The 12,500-nt window shown below is 58.2% G+C and overlaps 1 non-coding gene and 1 pseudogene across 1 annotated transcript; both read left to right on the top strand.

Annotated features, from left to right (window-relative positions):
- The first annotated feature begins 4,949 nt into the window (after positions 1-4,949).
- LOC148042174 (5S ribosomal RNA) lies at positions 4,950-5,067 on the top strand. Its single transcript, XR_015692647.1, has one exon. It is a non-coding gene; the product is annotated as a 5S ribosomal RNA (ribosomal RNA).
- A 7,394-nt stretch (positions 5,068-12,461) lies between these two features.
- The window catches only part of LOC148042173 (18S ribosomal RNA), a pseudogene marked incomplete at both ends in the record, with an annotated part of 691 nt that continues 652 nt past the window's right edge, over positions 12,462-12,500 (top strand).

Raw genomic sequence — 12,500 nt, 5'->3', positions numbered from 1 at the left:
TTCTACAGGTCGGTGAATAGTTACTGTAAAAATTGCATTGTATGCTTGTGCGCAGAGATATTGGGAGTTACAGAATCATCCCTGTTGCCTATTGATGCAAAATCGTCACTAGGAAGTGACTGTGTGGTCAAATACCACTTTCGCCAGTTTTGCAAATTTTCCCTTGTGAGGGTGAAGCTGTGGTTTTTGCAGTGACAGAATTTTTTGCAGTCTTCTGTAATGGCATCTGATTCTCTTTCACAGATTGTCACTGAAAAGCTTGATAAGAACAACTTCCAAGCATGGAAGTTTAGAATGACGAATTTCCTTATGGGAAAAGGATATTGGGAATTTGTTGCAGGAAATGAAGAAGAACCAGTTCTTCCTTATGTTCCCAATCAACAGCAAATGCAAGCATTTAAAGCATGGCATGAGAGAGCCAGGAAAGTTATGTATTGGCTGTCTATCAGCATTTCAGACTCTATGATTGTGCATATTCAGGATGCAAGTACGCCAAAGGAGGCATGGGATACTTTGTCAAAAATGTATAGCACAAATACGCAAGCCAGGAAAATGCAGCTCAAGCAAGAGTTGCACAATGTGCAAAGAGAAAATATGAGCATCAACGACTACCACATGAAGGTGAAGAAGATTGCAGATGCACTTGCTTCCATTGGGTCACCAGTGGAAGATGATGATTTAGTTTCTGTGACCTTGAATGGTCTAGGAAAGGATTATGCACAGTTTCGGACATCCATTTCAGTTCGTGAAAGATTTTCTGATTTTGAGGAGTTGATTGCTCTTCTAATTTCTGAGGAACAGAGAAATGGTGGTGCATCTTCTTCAGGAGGAACTTCAAAAGAAGCTGTCTTCTACTCAAATGCTGGAAGAGGTAGAGGCAGAGGTAGAGGAGGCCGATTTGGAGGCTGTGGCAGAAATCAGAATATGCAGCAAACTCAAGAAAACCAGTCCTATGGAGGAGGATGTGGTAACTCTAGAGGCAGGAGGAGCCAAAGAGGTCGTGGTGGATGGCAAAGAGGCCAAAATGCAAACAGTAATGTTGAATGCTACTACTGTGGTAAAATGGGTCATATGGCTAAAGACTGCTATAAAAAGCAGAATGACATCATGAATGGAAAACTGCAACAAGGGAATTATGCATCTTCTAGTAGACAGGGTGATGACAGAAATGAGCACTTGTTTATGGTGCAGCACATGAACAATTCTGTGACAAGTGTAGAAGAAAGCAATGATGTATGGTATGTTGACTCAGGTGCATCAAACCACATGATAGGTCATGCAGAATGGATGGAGGATGCAAGAAAAATGGAAAAACCAGGATTTGTGGAGACTGGTGATGATACTGCACATCCTATTGTGCAGATTGGAAAAATTCCCTTGTCTATGCAGGATGGGAAAAAGAAATACATGTCCCATGTATTTCATATCCTGAATATCACCAAGAATCTGGTTTCTGTTGGTCAAATGGTTGAGCAGGGCTTGCAGGTCAGATTTAATCCTCATGGATGCTTTGTTGAGGATATGAAAAATAAAGGTCGCTTGATAGCAAAAGGAAAGAAGAAGGGCAGAATGTTTACATTGGATGCAGACATGTCTGAATTGAGTGCAGCAATGTTTGCACATGGGACCGGTGTAGTTGCAGATATTGATATCTGGCATAAACGCATTGGTCATGTTAATGTACAACGACTTAAATCAATGCAGGCCCAAAATATTGTTGCAGGTTTGCCGAAATTCAAGGTTGCAGAAATGCATAAGGTATGTGAAGCCTGTCAGTTTGGAAAACAGGCAAGGAAACCATTTCCTAGACATGTTCAAGAGAGTAAGAAGCCATTGGAATTAATCCACTCTGATATGTGGACAACTAAAGCTGCATCTCTTGGAGGCTGTCATTATTTTGTCAGTTTTAATGATGACTATAGCAGAAAAGTTTGGGTGTATTTTATGAAAAAGAAAAGTGAAGTTTTTGGGCATTTCAAAACTCTTAAAGCGATGGTTGAAAAAGAAACATGCCTGCAGATACAATGCCTAAGGTCAGATGGAGGGGGAGAGTACCTCTCAAATGAGTTTCCAAGGTTCCTACAGGAGCATGGCATAAAGCAGCAATATTCATGCAGTCATACCCCACAACAAAATGGAATTGCAGAAAGGAAAAACAGGCATATTGGAGAGGTATCTCGTGCCATGCTCAATGAAAAAGACTTGCCATATTTTTATTGGGCTGAAGCAGTTGCTACAGCAGTCTACATAATGAACAGGACTCCCACTGCAGCAATACATGGAATGACTCCAGAGGAGAGGTATACTGGTAGGAAACCAGATATTTCTCATTTGAAAATTTTTGGTTGCATTGCCTATGTACATGTGCCAGATGAGTTGAGATCCAAGTTGGATCCAAAAGCTGAGAATTGCATCTTTATTGGTTACTCTCTGCAGCAAAAAGGGTATAGATGCTATAACCCTTCTACTCGTAAGTTTACAGTAAGCAGAGATGTTGTTTTTGATGAGATGAATAGCTGGTATAAACCAGTAAATGTGATTGATGATGTAGATGCACAAAATGGTAATGCTGCAGAGAATTCACAGCAGCAGTCACAAAATATTAGTGGACCTGGAGCGTCCTCTAGCAGTGGTTCACATTCTTCGCCATGGACAGGAAGATTGAGATCAGGAGAATCTTCTCAAAGTAATGCAGATAGTGGTATGCAGGTATCACGAAAAGAAAAAGAGAAGGTTGATCAGCCCATGTTTGATGTGAATGCAGGTCACTCTTATGTGGATGGTGAATCTAGTGGCTCAGAACAGAGCATTGATGATGAGTTGGGTATTCCTTCTATTGTTACACCTAGAGTAAGGAAGACCAGGGATGTTTTGAGAGCACCTGGGAGTGAACCTACTTTGCGCAGGTCTACGAGAGCTAGGTATCCTGTGGATAGGCTGAAATATGATGGATTTACAGCCATTCACTATGCATATATGGTCAAAGTGATACAGGAACCAGAACCCGCTTCTTTTGAGCAAGCCATGGGAAAAGAAAAATGGGAGAAAGCCATGGATGAAGAAATGGATGCCTTGGAAGCAAATGCTACATGGGAATTGGTACCTTTGCCTAAAGGTAAAAATGCAATTGGCTGTAAGTGGGTTTATAAGGTGAAGCACAATGCAGATGGTTCTGTGAACAGATACAAGGTAAGATTAGTAGTCAAGGGGTATGCACAAACATATGGCATTGACTATGAAGAAACATTCAGTCCGGTTGCAAGGATGGCAACTGTAAGAGTAGTCATTGCTATGGCTGCATCAAAGGGATGGTCTTTACATCAGATGGATGTAAAGAATGCCTTCTTGCATGGTGATTTGCAAGAAGAGGTCTATATGGAGCAGCCACTAGGTTATGTGCATGCTGTTCATCCTGAGTTTGTTTGCAGGTTGAAGAAAGCCTTGTATGGCTTGAAGCAAGCACCTAGAGCATGGTCTGACAAGATAGGACAATATCTTGTCACTATTGGCTTTCAGATTTTCAAGGCAGATTTCTCACTTTATGTGAGAAAAACAGAGAAAGGTATTATGCTGCTTGTCATTTATGTTGATGATTTGATTATGACAGGTGATAGTGATGAAGATATCCTTCATGTGAAAATGCTATTGAAGCAGAAGTTTGAGATGAAGGATTTGGGAGAGTTGCGTCATTTCTTGGGCATTGAGGTGATTAGATCACCAAGAGGGATACGGCTCTTGCAGAGGCAGTATGGATTGGACATGCTGTCCAAATATGGGATGACAGGCTGTAAGCCTATTTCAGTTCCTTTGGAGCAGAATGTGAAGCTGAGCACAGATGCAGGTGAGCTTCTAGAAGACCCTACTATGTACAGACGCATAGTAGGAAGTTTGATTTATATGACTATTACCAGGCCAAATTTGAGCTATGCTGTTGGATTGGTAAGTCAGTTTATGCAAGCTCCAAGGAAACCACATTTGGATGCGGCTAGACGCATACTCAGGTATGTGAAGTCCACATTGCAGTATGGACTATTTTATGAGACTGGGGTTCAGATACTGTTGCATGGATACACTGATGCTGATTGGGCTGGTAGTATCTATGATAGACGATCTACCATGGGATATGTGTTCTCTTTTGGGAGTGCTGTAGTCACTTGGAGCAGCAAGAAACAGCCTACAGTTGCCTTGTCAAGCACAGAGGCTGAGTATAGGGGTGCAGCAATGGCTGCATGTGAGGTAGCTTGGTTGCATAAGCTACTTTATGATATGCATCAGTCTACAGATGGGCCACTTGTCATTTATTGTGACAACATGAGTAGTATACACTTGGCAAATAACCCAGTCTATCATGCTAGAACAAAGCACATTGAGGTGCATTATCACTATGTGCGAGAGAGGGTTTTACTAGGTCTTATTGATCTAGTTTATGTCAGCACAGAGGATCAGGTAGTTGACATATTCACGAAGGCATTGGGCGCAGAGAAGCTGCGTAAGTTTAGAGACCTGCTTGGTGTGCAGGAGTTGGGATTGAGCTCGAGGGAGAGTGTTGAGATATCGAGCTCCACTCGTGATACGCCAGGGTGACCGTTGTGTATTTATGTCACCGACTTGTCAGTTGCAGACGCGGTTGGCACACCGCCCATGAATAATAGCTACATGACAGCTATCCTTATCTACTCTAGTTCGTGGCTCAGTTAGTATGTCACCTTAGTTAGTTGAGTTTGGTTTGAGACCCATATATAGGGCTCTTCTATTTCTTTGTATGAGAGTTCTTTTGGCTTACACAACTAAGAAGAGGAAAACTGTTTTTAGCCTCCACCCTTGTGTGTATTCCCCCATTGTGCAAGCAAGAAAGCTTCAAGTGAGACTCCTTCCTTCTCTCCCACAATCTTGACACTCTCTGCCAATTTCCGAGTATACAAGAGCTCTTTGGAATTCCTTTGTGTTCGTGGTGCGGTCATACCAGTGCTAATACACCGGATCCCATCAGAACTCCGCAGTTAAGCGCGCTTGGGCCAGAACAGTACTGGGATGGGTGACCTCCGGGAAGTCCTGGTACTGCACCCTTTTGCATGCTTGTTTCGAGACCATGGCATGGAAATCCCCTCGGATCACGTCTTGACTCTCTAACGTTGACATCGTGGTAGGAAACCCCCTCGCCTTGCCATGACGCGGCGCCTCCTCTCCTCGTCGCGATTGTCTTTGCGTACGTCGTGCCTGGCCCCCCCTCTGCCTCGCTTTCACGTGATACCCCCTCCTCACGATGCGAGGTTTTTTGGGAGCGGAGGGTGTGCCATGTTGTGGGGGGGTTCGGTGGAGCGGGGTTTTCCGAGGAGGGAGGGCGTGCCATGTTACGCGGGCGGGTTGTTGGAGCGGGGATTTCTGAGGAGGGAGGGTGTGCCACGTCGTGGGGGGGTTGGGTGGTGCCATGTCGTCGGGGGGGGTTTTTTGAGGAGGTCCGTCGGGGGGTGGGTGGTTCCATGTCGCAGGAGGGGGTTGTGTGCAGTGGGGTGTGTGTGCCGTGTCATTGCGGAGCGGGATTTCTGAGGAGGGAGGGTGTGCCATGTCGTGGGGGGGTGAGGTGACGTGCCGTGGGTCGAGCGGGGTTTTTGGAGGTGGGGTGCGCGGGGAATGCGCCGCGTCGTGGGGGGGTGCGGTGGGGTGGAGGGGTGTGCCGTGTCGTGGGGGGGTGATGCGGGGTGGGGTGGGTCGAGCGCGGTTTTTGGAGGGGGGTGCGGTGGGGTGGGGGGTGTGCCGTGTCGTGGTGGGGTCGTGTGGATAGAGCGGGGTTTTTCGAGGTGGGGTGCGAAGGGGATGCGCCGCGTCGAAGGGGGGTGCGGTGAGGTGTACCGTGTCGCGGGGGGTGACGCGGGGTGGGGTGGTGTGGATGCAACGGGTTTTTCGAGGTGGGGTGGGGTGGTGTGGATGCAGTAGGTTTTCCGAGGTGGGGTGCGGGGGGGCGTCGTGGGGGGTGCGGTGGGGTGGGGGGGTGACGCGGGGTGGCGTGGGTCGAGCGGGGTTTTCGGAGGCGTGGTGGGGTGGTGTGGAGGGAGCGGGGTTTTCCGAGGTGGGGTGCGGGGGGGCGTCATGGGGGGGTGCGGTAGGGTGGCGGGTGCGCCGTGTCGTGGGGGGGTGACACGGGGTGGGGTGGGGTCGAGCGGGGTTTTCGGAGCCGTGGTGGGGTGGCGTGGATGGAGCGGGGTTTTTCGAGGTGGGGTGCGGGGGGGCGTCGTCGGGGGGTGCGGTGGGGTGGGGGGGTGCGCCGTGTCGTGGGGGGGTGACGCGGGGTGGGGTGGGTCGAGCGGGGTTTTCGGAGGCATGGTGGGGTGGTGTGGAGGGAGCGGGGTTTTTCGAGGTGGGGTGCGGGGGGGCGTCGTGGGGGGGTGATGCGGGGTGGGGGGGTGCGCCGTATCGTGGGGGGGTGACGCGGGGTAGGGTGGGTCGAGCGGGGTTTTGGGAGGCGTGGTGGGGTGGCATGGAGGGAGCAGGGTTTTTCAGGGTGGGGTGGGGGGAGGCGTCGTGGGGGGGGGTGCACCGTGTCGTGGGGGGGTGATGCAGGGTGGGGTGGGTCGAGCGGGGTTTTGGGAGGCGTGGTGGGGTGGCGTGGAGAGAGCAGGGTTTTTGGAGGTGGGGTACGGGGGGGCATCGTGGGGGGTGCGGTGGGGTGGGGGGGTGCGCCGTGTCGTGGGGGGTGACGCGGGGTGGGGTGGTCGAGCGGGGTTTTCGGAGGCGTGGTGGGGTGGTGTGGAGGGAGCGGGGCTTTCCGAGGTGGGGTGCAGGGGGCGTCGTGGGGGTTTGCCGTGGGGTGGGGGGTAACGCGGGGTGGGGTGGGTCGAGCGGGGTTTTGGGAGGCGTGGTGGGGTGGCGTGGAGGGAGCGGGGTTTTTCAGGGTGGGGTGGGGGGGGGCGTCGTGGGGGGGGTGCACCGTGTCGTGGGGGGGTGATGCAGGGTGGGGTGGGTCGAGCGGGGTTTTGGGAGGCGTGGTGGGGTGGCATGGAGAGAGCAGGGTTTTTCGAGGTGGGGTACGGGGGGGCGTCGTGGGGGGTGCGGTGGGGTGGGGGGGTGCGCCGTGTCATGGGGGGTGACGCGGGGTGGGGTGGTCGAGCGGGGTTTTCGGAGGCGTGGTGGGGTGGTGTGGAGGGAGCGGGGTTTTCCGAGGTGGGGTGCAAGGGGCGTCGTGGGGGTTTGTGGTGGGGTGGGGGGTGACGCGGGGTGGGGTGGGTCGAGCGGGGTTTTGGGAGGCGTGGTGGGGTGGCGTGGAGGGAGCGGGGTTTTTCAAGGTGGGGTGGGGGGGCATCATGGGGGGGTGCGGTGGGGTGGGGGGTGCGCCATGTCGTGGGGGGGTGACGCGGGGTGGGGTGGGTCGAGCGGGGTTTTCGGAGGCGTGGTGGGGTGGCGTGGAGGGAGAGGGGTTTTTCGAGGTGGGATGCGGGGGGGCGTCGTGGGGGGTGCGGTGGGGTGGGGGGTGCGCCGTGTCGTGGGGGGTGACGCGGGGTGGGGTGGGTCGAGCGGGGTTTTCGGAGGCGTGGTGGGGTGGTGTGGAGGGAGCGGGGTTTTTCGAGGTGGGCTGCGAGGGGGCGTCGTGGGGGGGTGCGGTGGGGTGGGGGGGTGCGCCGTGTCTTGGGGGGGTGACGCGGGGTGGGGTGGGTCGAGCGGGGTTTTGGGAGGCTTGGTGGGGTGGCGTGGAGGGAGCGGGGTTTTTCGAGGTGGGGTGGGGGGGGCATCGTGGAGGGGAGGTGCGCCGTGTCGTGGGGGGTGATGCGGGGTGGGGTGGGTCGAGTGGGGTTTTCGGAGGCGTGGTGGGGTGGCGTGGAGGGAGCGGGGTTTTTCGAGGTGGGGTGCGGGGGGCGTCGTAGGAGGGTGCGGTGGGGTGGGGTGTGCGCCGTGTCGTGGGGGGGTGAGGCGGGGCACGGTGGGTCGAGCGGGGTTTTTGGAGGCGTGGTGGGGTGGTGTGGATGGAGCGGGGTTTTTCGAGGTGGGGTGGGGGGGAGGTGCCGCGTCGTGGGGGGCGTGGTAGAGTCGGGGGGTGTGTTGTGTCGTGGGGGCTGACGCGGGGTGTCGCGACGCCCCCTCCCCCCACCATGCCACGACATGACGCGACGCGGCCCCTCCCCAACATAACATGACAACCCCTCTCCCCCCCCCAATGGCATCGCCCCATCCCCCATGACACGACACGACGCAATGCGCCCCTCCCATGACGTCCCCCCCACCCCCATGACACGACACGATGCGATGCGACACGCCCCTCCCCCCATGACACGACACGATGCGACGCGATGCGCCCCCCCATGACACGACACGACGCGACTCGCCTCCCCCCATGACATCCCCCCCGTCCCATGACATGACACGACACCCCCTCAACACACACCACCCCATGTCGCGATGCGCCGCCCCCGCCCCCCCCTCCCCCCCATGACATCCCCACCCCACCCCCCCCCATGACACGACAGGACACGACGCGCCCCCCCATGACATCCCCCCACCCCCCATGACACGACACGACACGACGCGCCCCCCCAAATCCCCTCCCCTCGCCCCATGACATGACACCACACCATGTCGCGACGCGCCCCCCCTTCCCCCCTCAACACACACCACACCATGTCGCGACATGCCCCCCACCCCCCCCCATGACATGACACGCCCTCCCCCCCACCTCCAAAATTCGGCTCCCACCCTTCCCCCCTCAACACGCACCACAACATGTCGCGACGTCCCCCCCCATGACACGACACGACGCGACGCCTCCCCCCTCAACACACACCACACCATGTCGCGACGCGCCCTATCCCCACCTCCAAAATTCGGCCCGCCCTTCCCCCCTCAACACACACCACACCATGTCGCGACGTGCCGCCCCCTATGACATCCCCACCCCCCACCCATGACACGACACGACGCGACGTGCCCCCCCATGACATCGCCCCCCACCCCCCATGACACGACACGACGCGACGCGCCTCCCCCCTCCCCCCCCATGACATGACACGACGCGACGTGCCCCCCCCATGACATCCCCCCCACCCCCCATGACACGACACGACACGACGTGCCCCCCCTCCCCCTTCCCCCCTCAACACACACCACACCATGTCGCGACGTGCTGCGCCCCCCCCTCCCCATGACATCCCCACCCCACCCCCCCACCCATGACACGACACGATGCGACGCACCCCCCCACCCATGACATCCCCCCCCTCCCTTCCCCCCATGACATGACACGACGTGATGTGCCCCCCTCCCCTTAACACACACACCCACCCACCGCAATGCCCCCCTCCCAACACACACCACACCATGTCGCGACGCCCCGCTCCGCTCCCCCCCGCCCCATGACATGACACGACGTGACGTGCCCCCCTCCCCTTAACACACCCACCCTCCCACCATGATGCCCCCTCAAAAATTCTTCCCCCCCCTCCCTCCCCCCCCCAACACACACCACACCACACCACCCCTCCCCCCCCTCCAAAATTTGGCCCCCCCCTCAACACACACCACACCACACCACCCCTCCCCCCCCTCCAAAATTCGCCCCCCCCCCCCTCAACACACACCACACCACCGCTCCCCTCCCCCCCCCCTCAACACACACCACACCATGTACCGTGCCCCCCCTTCCCCCCTCAACACACACCACACCATGTCGCGACGCGCCCTTCCCCCACCTCCAAAATTCGGCCCCCCCTTCCCCCCGCAACACACACCACACCATGTCGCGACTTGTTGCCTCCCCCCCCCACACATGACATGACACGACGCGATGTGCCACCCCTCTCCCCCTTCCCCCCTCAACATACACCACACCATGTCGCGACGTGCCGCTCCCCCCCCCCTCCCCATGACATCCCCCCCCACCCATGATACGATACGACGCGATGCGGCCCCCCCCCATGGCATCCCCCCTCCCATGACACGATATGACGCGACGCGCCCCCCCATTACATGACACGACGCGACGTGCCCCCTCCCCTTAACACACACACCCACCCACCATGACGCCCCCTCAAAAATTCTTCCCCCCCTCCCCCCCCCCCCCCAACACACACCACACCACACCACCCCTCTCCCCCCCTCCAAAATTCGGCCCCCTCTCCCCCCCAACACACACCACCCCACCCCTCCCCTCCCCCCCCCCTCAAAAATTCGCCCCCCCCTCCCCTCTCAACACACACCACCCCACCCCTCCCCCCCCTCTCAAAAATTCGGCCCCCCCTTCAAAATTCGGCCCCCCCACCTCCCCCCTTTCCCCCCCCTCCAAAATTCGGCCCCCCTCACCATGACATCCCCCCCCCACCCCCTCCCCCACCCATAACACGACACGACGTGATGCGCCCCCCCATGACATCCCCCCCACCCCCCAATGACACGACACGACGCGACGCGCCCCCCCTCCCCCTTCCCCCCTCCACACACACCACACCATGTCGCGACGTGCCGTCCCCCCTCCCCATGACATCCCCCCCCCCACCCATGATACGACACGACGCGACGCGGCCCCCGCCCCCCATGACATCCCCCCTCCCATGACACGACATGACGCGACGCGCCCCCCCCATTACATGACACGATGCGACGTGCCCCCCTCCCCTTAACACACACACCCACCCACCATGACGCCCCCTCAAAAATTCTTCCCCCCCTCCCCCCCCCCCCCCCCAACACACACCACACCACACCACCCCTCTCCCCCATCCAAAATTCGGCCCCCCTCCCCCCCAACACACACCACCCCACCCCTCCCCTTCCCCCCCCTCAAAAATTTGCCCCCCCCCTCAACACACACCACCCCACCCCTCCCCCCCTCTCAAAAATTCGGCCCTCCCCCTTCAAAATTCGGCCCCCCCACCTCCCCCCTTCCCCCCCTCCAAAATTCGGTCCCCCTCACCATGACATCCCCCCCCACCCCCTCCCCCACCCATAACACGACACGACGTGATGCGCCCCCCCATGACATCCCCCCCACCCCCCAATGACACGACACGACGCGACGCGCCCCCCGTCCCCCTTCCCCCCTCCACACACACCACACCATGTCGCGACGTGCCGCCTCTCCCCCCCCCCAATGACATCCCCACCCCACCCCCCCCACCCATGACACGACACGACGCGACCTGCCCCCCCATGACATCCCCCCCACCTCCCATGACACGACACGACGCGAAGCGCCTCCCCCCCCCATGACATCCCCCCCCACCCCCCCCACCCATGACATGACACGACGCGACGGGCCCCCCCCATGACATCCCCCCCACCTCCCATGACACGACACGACGCGACGCGCCCCCCCCTCCCCCTTCCCCCCTCAACACACACCACACCATGTCGCGACGTGCTGCGCCCCCCCCTCCCCATGACATCCCCACCCCACCCCCCCCACTCATGACACGACACGATGCGACGCGCCCCCCTATGACAATCCCCCCTCCCCGCCCCCCCCATGACATGACACGACGCGATGTGCCCCCCTCCCCTTAAAACACACACCCACCCACCGCAATGCCCCCCCCCCCCAACACACACCACACCATGTCACGACGCCCCCCTCCCCCCCCCCCGCCCCATGACATGACACGACGCGACGTGCCCCCCTCCCCTTAACACACACACCCACCCACCATGACGCCCCCTCAAAAATTCTTCCCCCCCCTCCCTCCCCCCCCCCCCCCAACACACACCACCACTCCCCTCCCCCCCCCCCTCAAAAATTCGGCCCCCCCCTCTCAACACACACCACCCCACCCCTCCCCCCCTCAAAAACTCGGCCCCCCCCGCCCCCCCACCTCCCCCCTTCCCCCCCTCCAAAATTCGGCCCCCCTCACCATGACATCCCCCCCCCACCCCCTCCCCCACCCATAACACGACACGACGTGAAGCGCCCCCCCCATGACATCCCCCCCACCCCCCAATGACACGACACGATGCGACGCGCCCCCCCTCCACACACACCACACCATGTCGCGACGTGCCGTCCCCCCCCCTCCCCCCATGACATCCACACCCCACCCCCCCCCACACATGACACGACACGACGCGACGTGCCCCCCCATGACATCCCCCCCACCCCCCATGACACGACACGATGCGATGCGCCTCCCCCCCCCATGACATCCCCCCCCACCCACCCCACCCATGACATGACACGACGCGACGCGCCCCCCCCATGACATTCCCCCCCCACCCCCTATGACACGACACGATGCGACGCGCCCCCCTCCCCCTTCCCCCCCCCAACACACACCACACCATGTCGCGACGCCCCCCTCCACCCCCCCCCCCCTCGCCCCATGATGTGACACGACGGGACGTGCCCCCCTCCCCTTAACACACACACCCACCCACCATGACGCCCCCTCAAAAATACTTCCCCCCCCTTCCCCCCCCCCCCCCCCCCCCCCGCCCCCTCAACACACACCACACCACTTAAAGGAATTGATGGAAGTTTTTGGGTTCCGGGGGGAGTATGGTCGCAAGGCTGAAACTTAAAGGAATTG

The sequence above is a fragment of the Lygodium microphyllum genome, chromosome 1 (genome assembly GCF_053477565.2).
Source record: "Lygodium microphyllum isolate KBCC chromosome 1, Lygodium_microphyllum_v1.1.10, whole genome shotgun sequence".
Taxonomy (NCBI): domain Eukaryota; kingdom Viridiplantae; phylum Streptophyta; class Polypodiopsida; order Schizaeales; family Lygodiaceae; genus Lygodium; species Lygodium microphyllum.
Note: the sequence above shows the minus strand (reverse complement) of the source record. Positions and strands in the feature narration are given on the sequence as shown.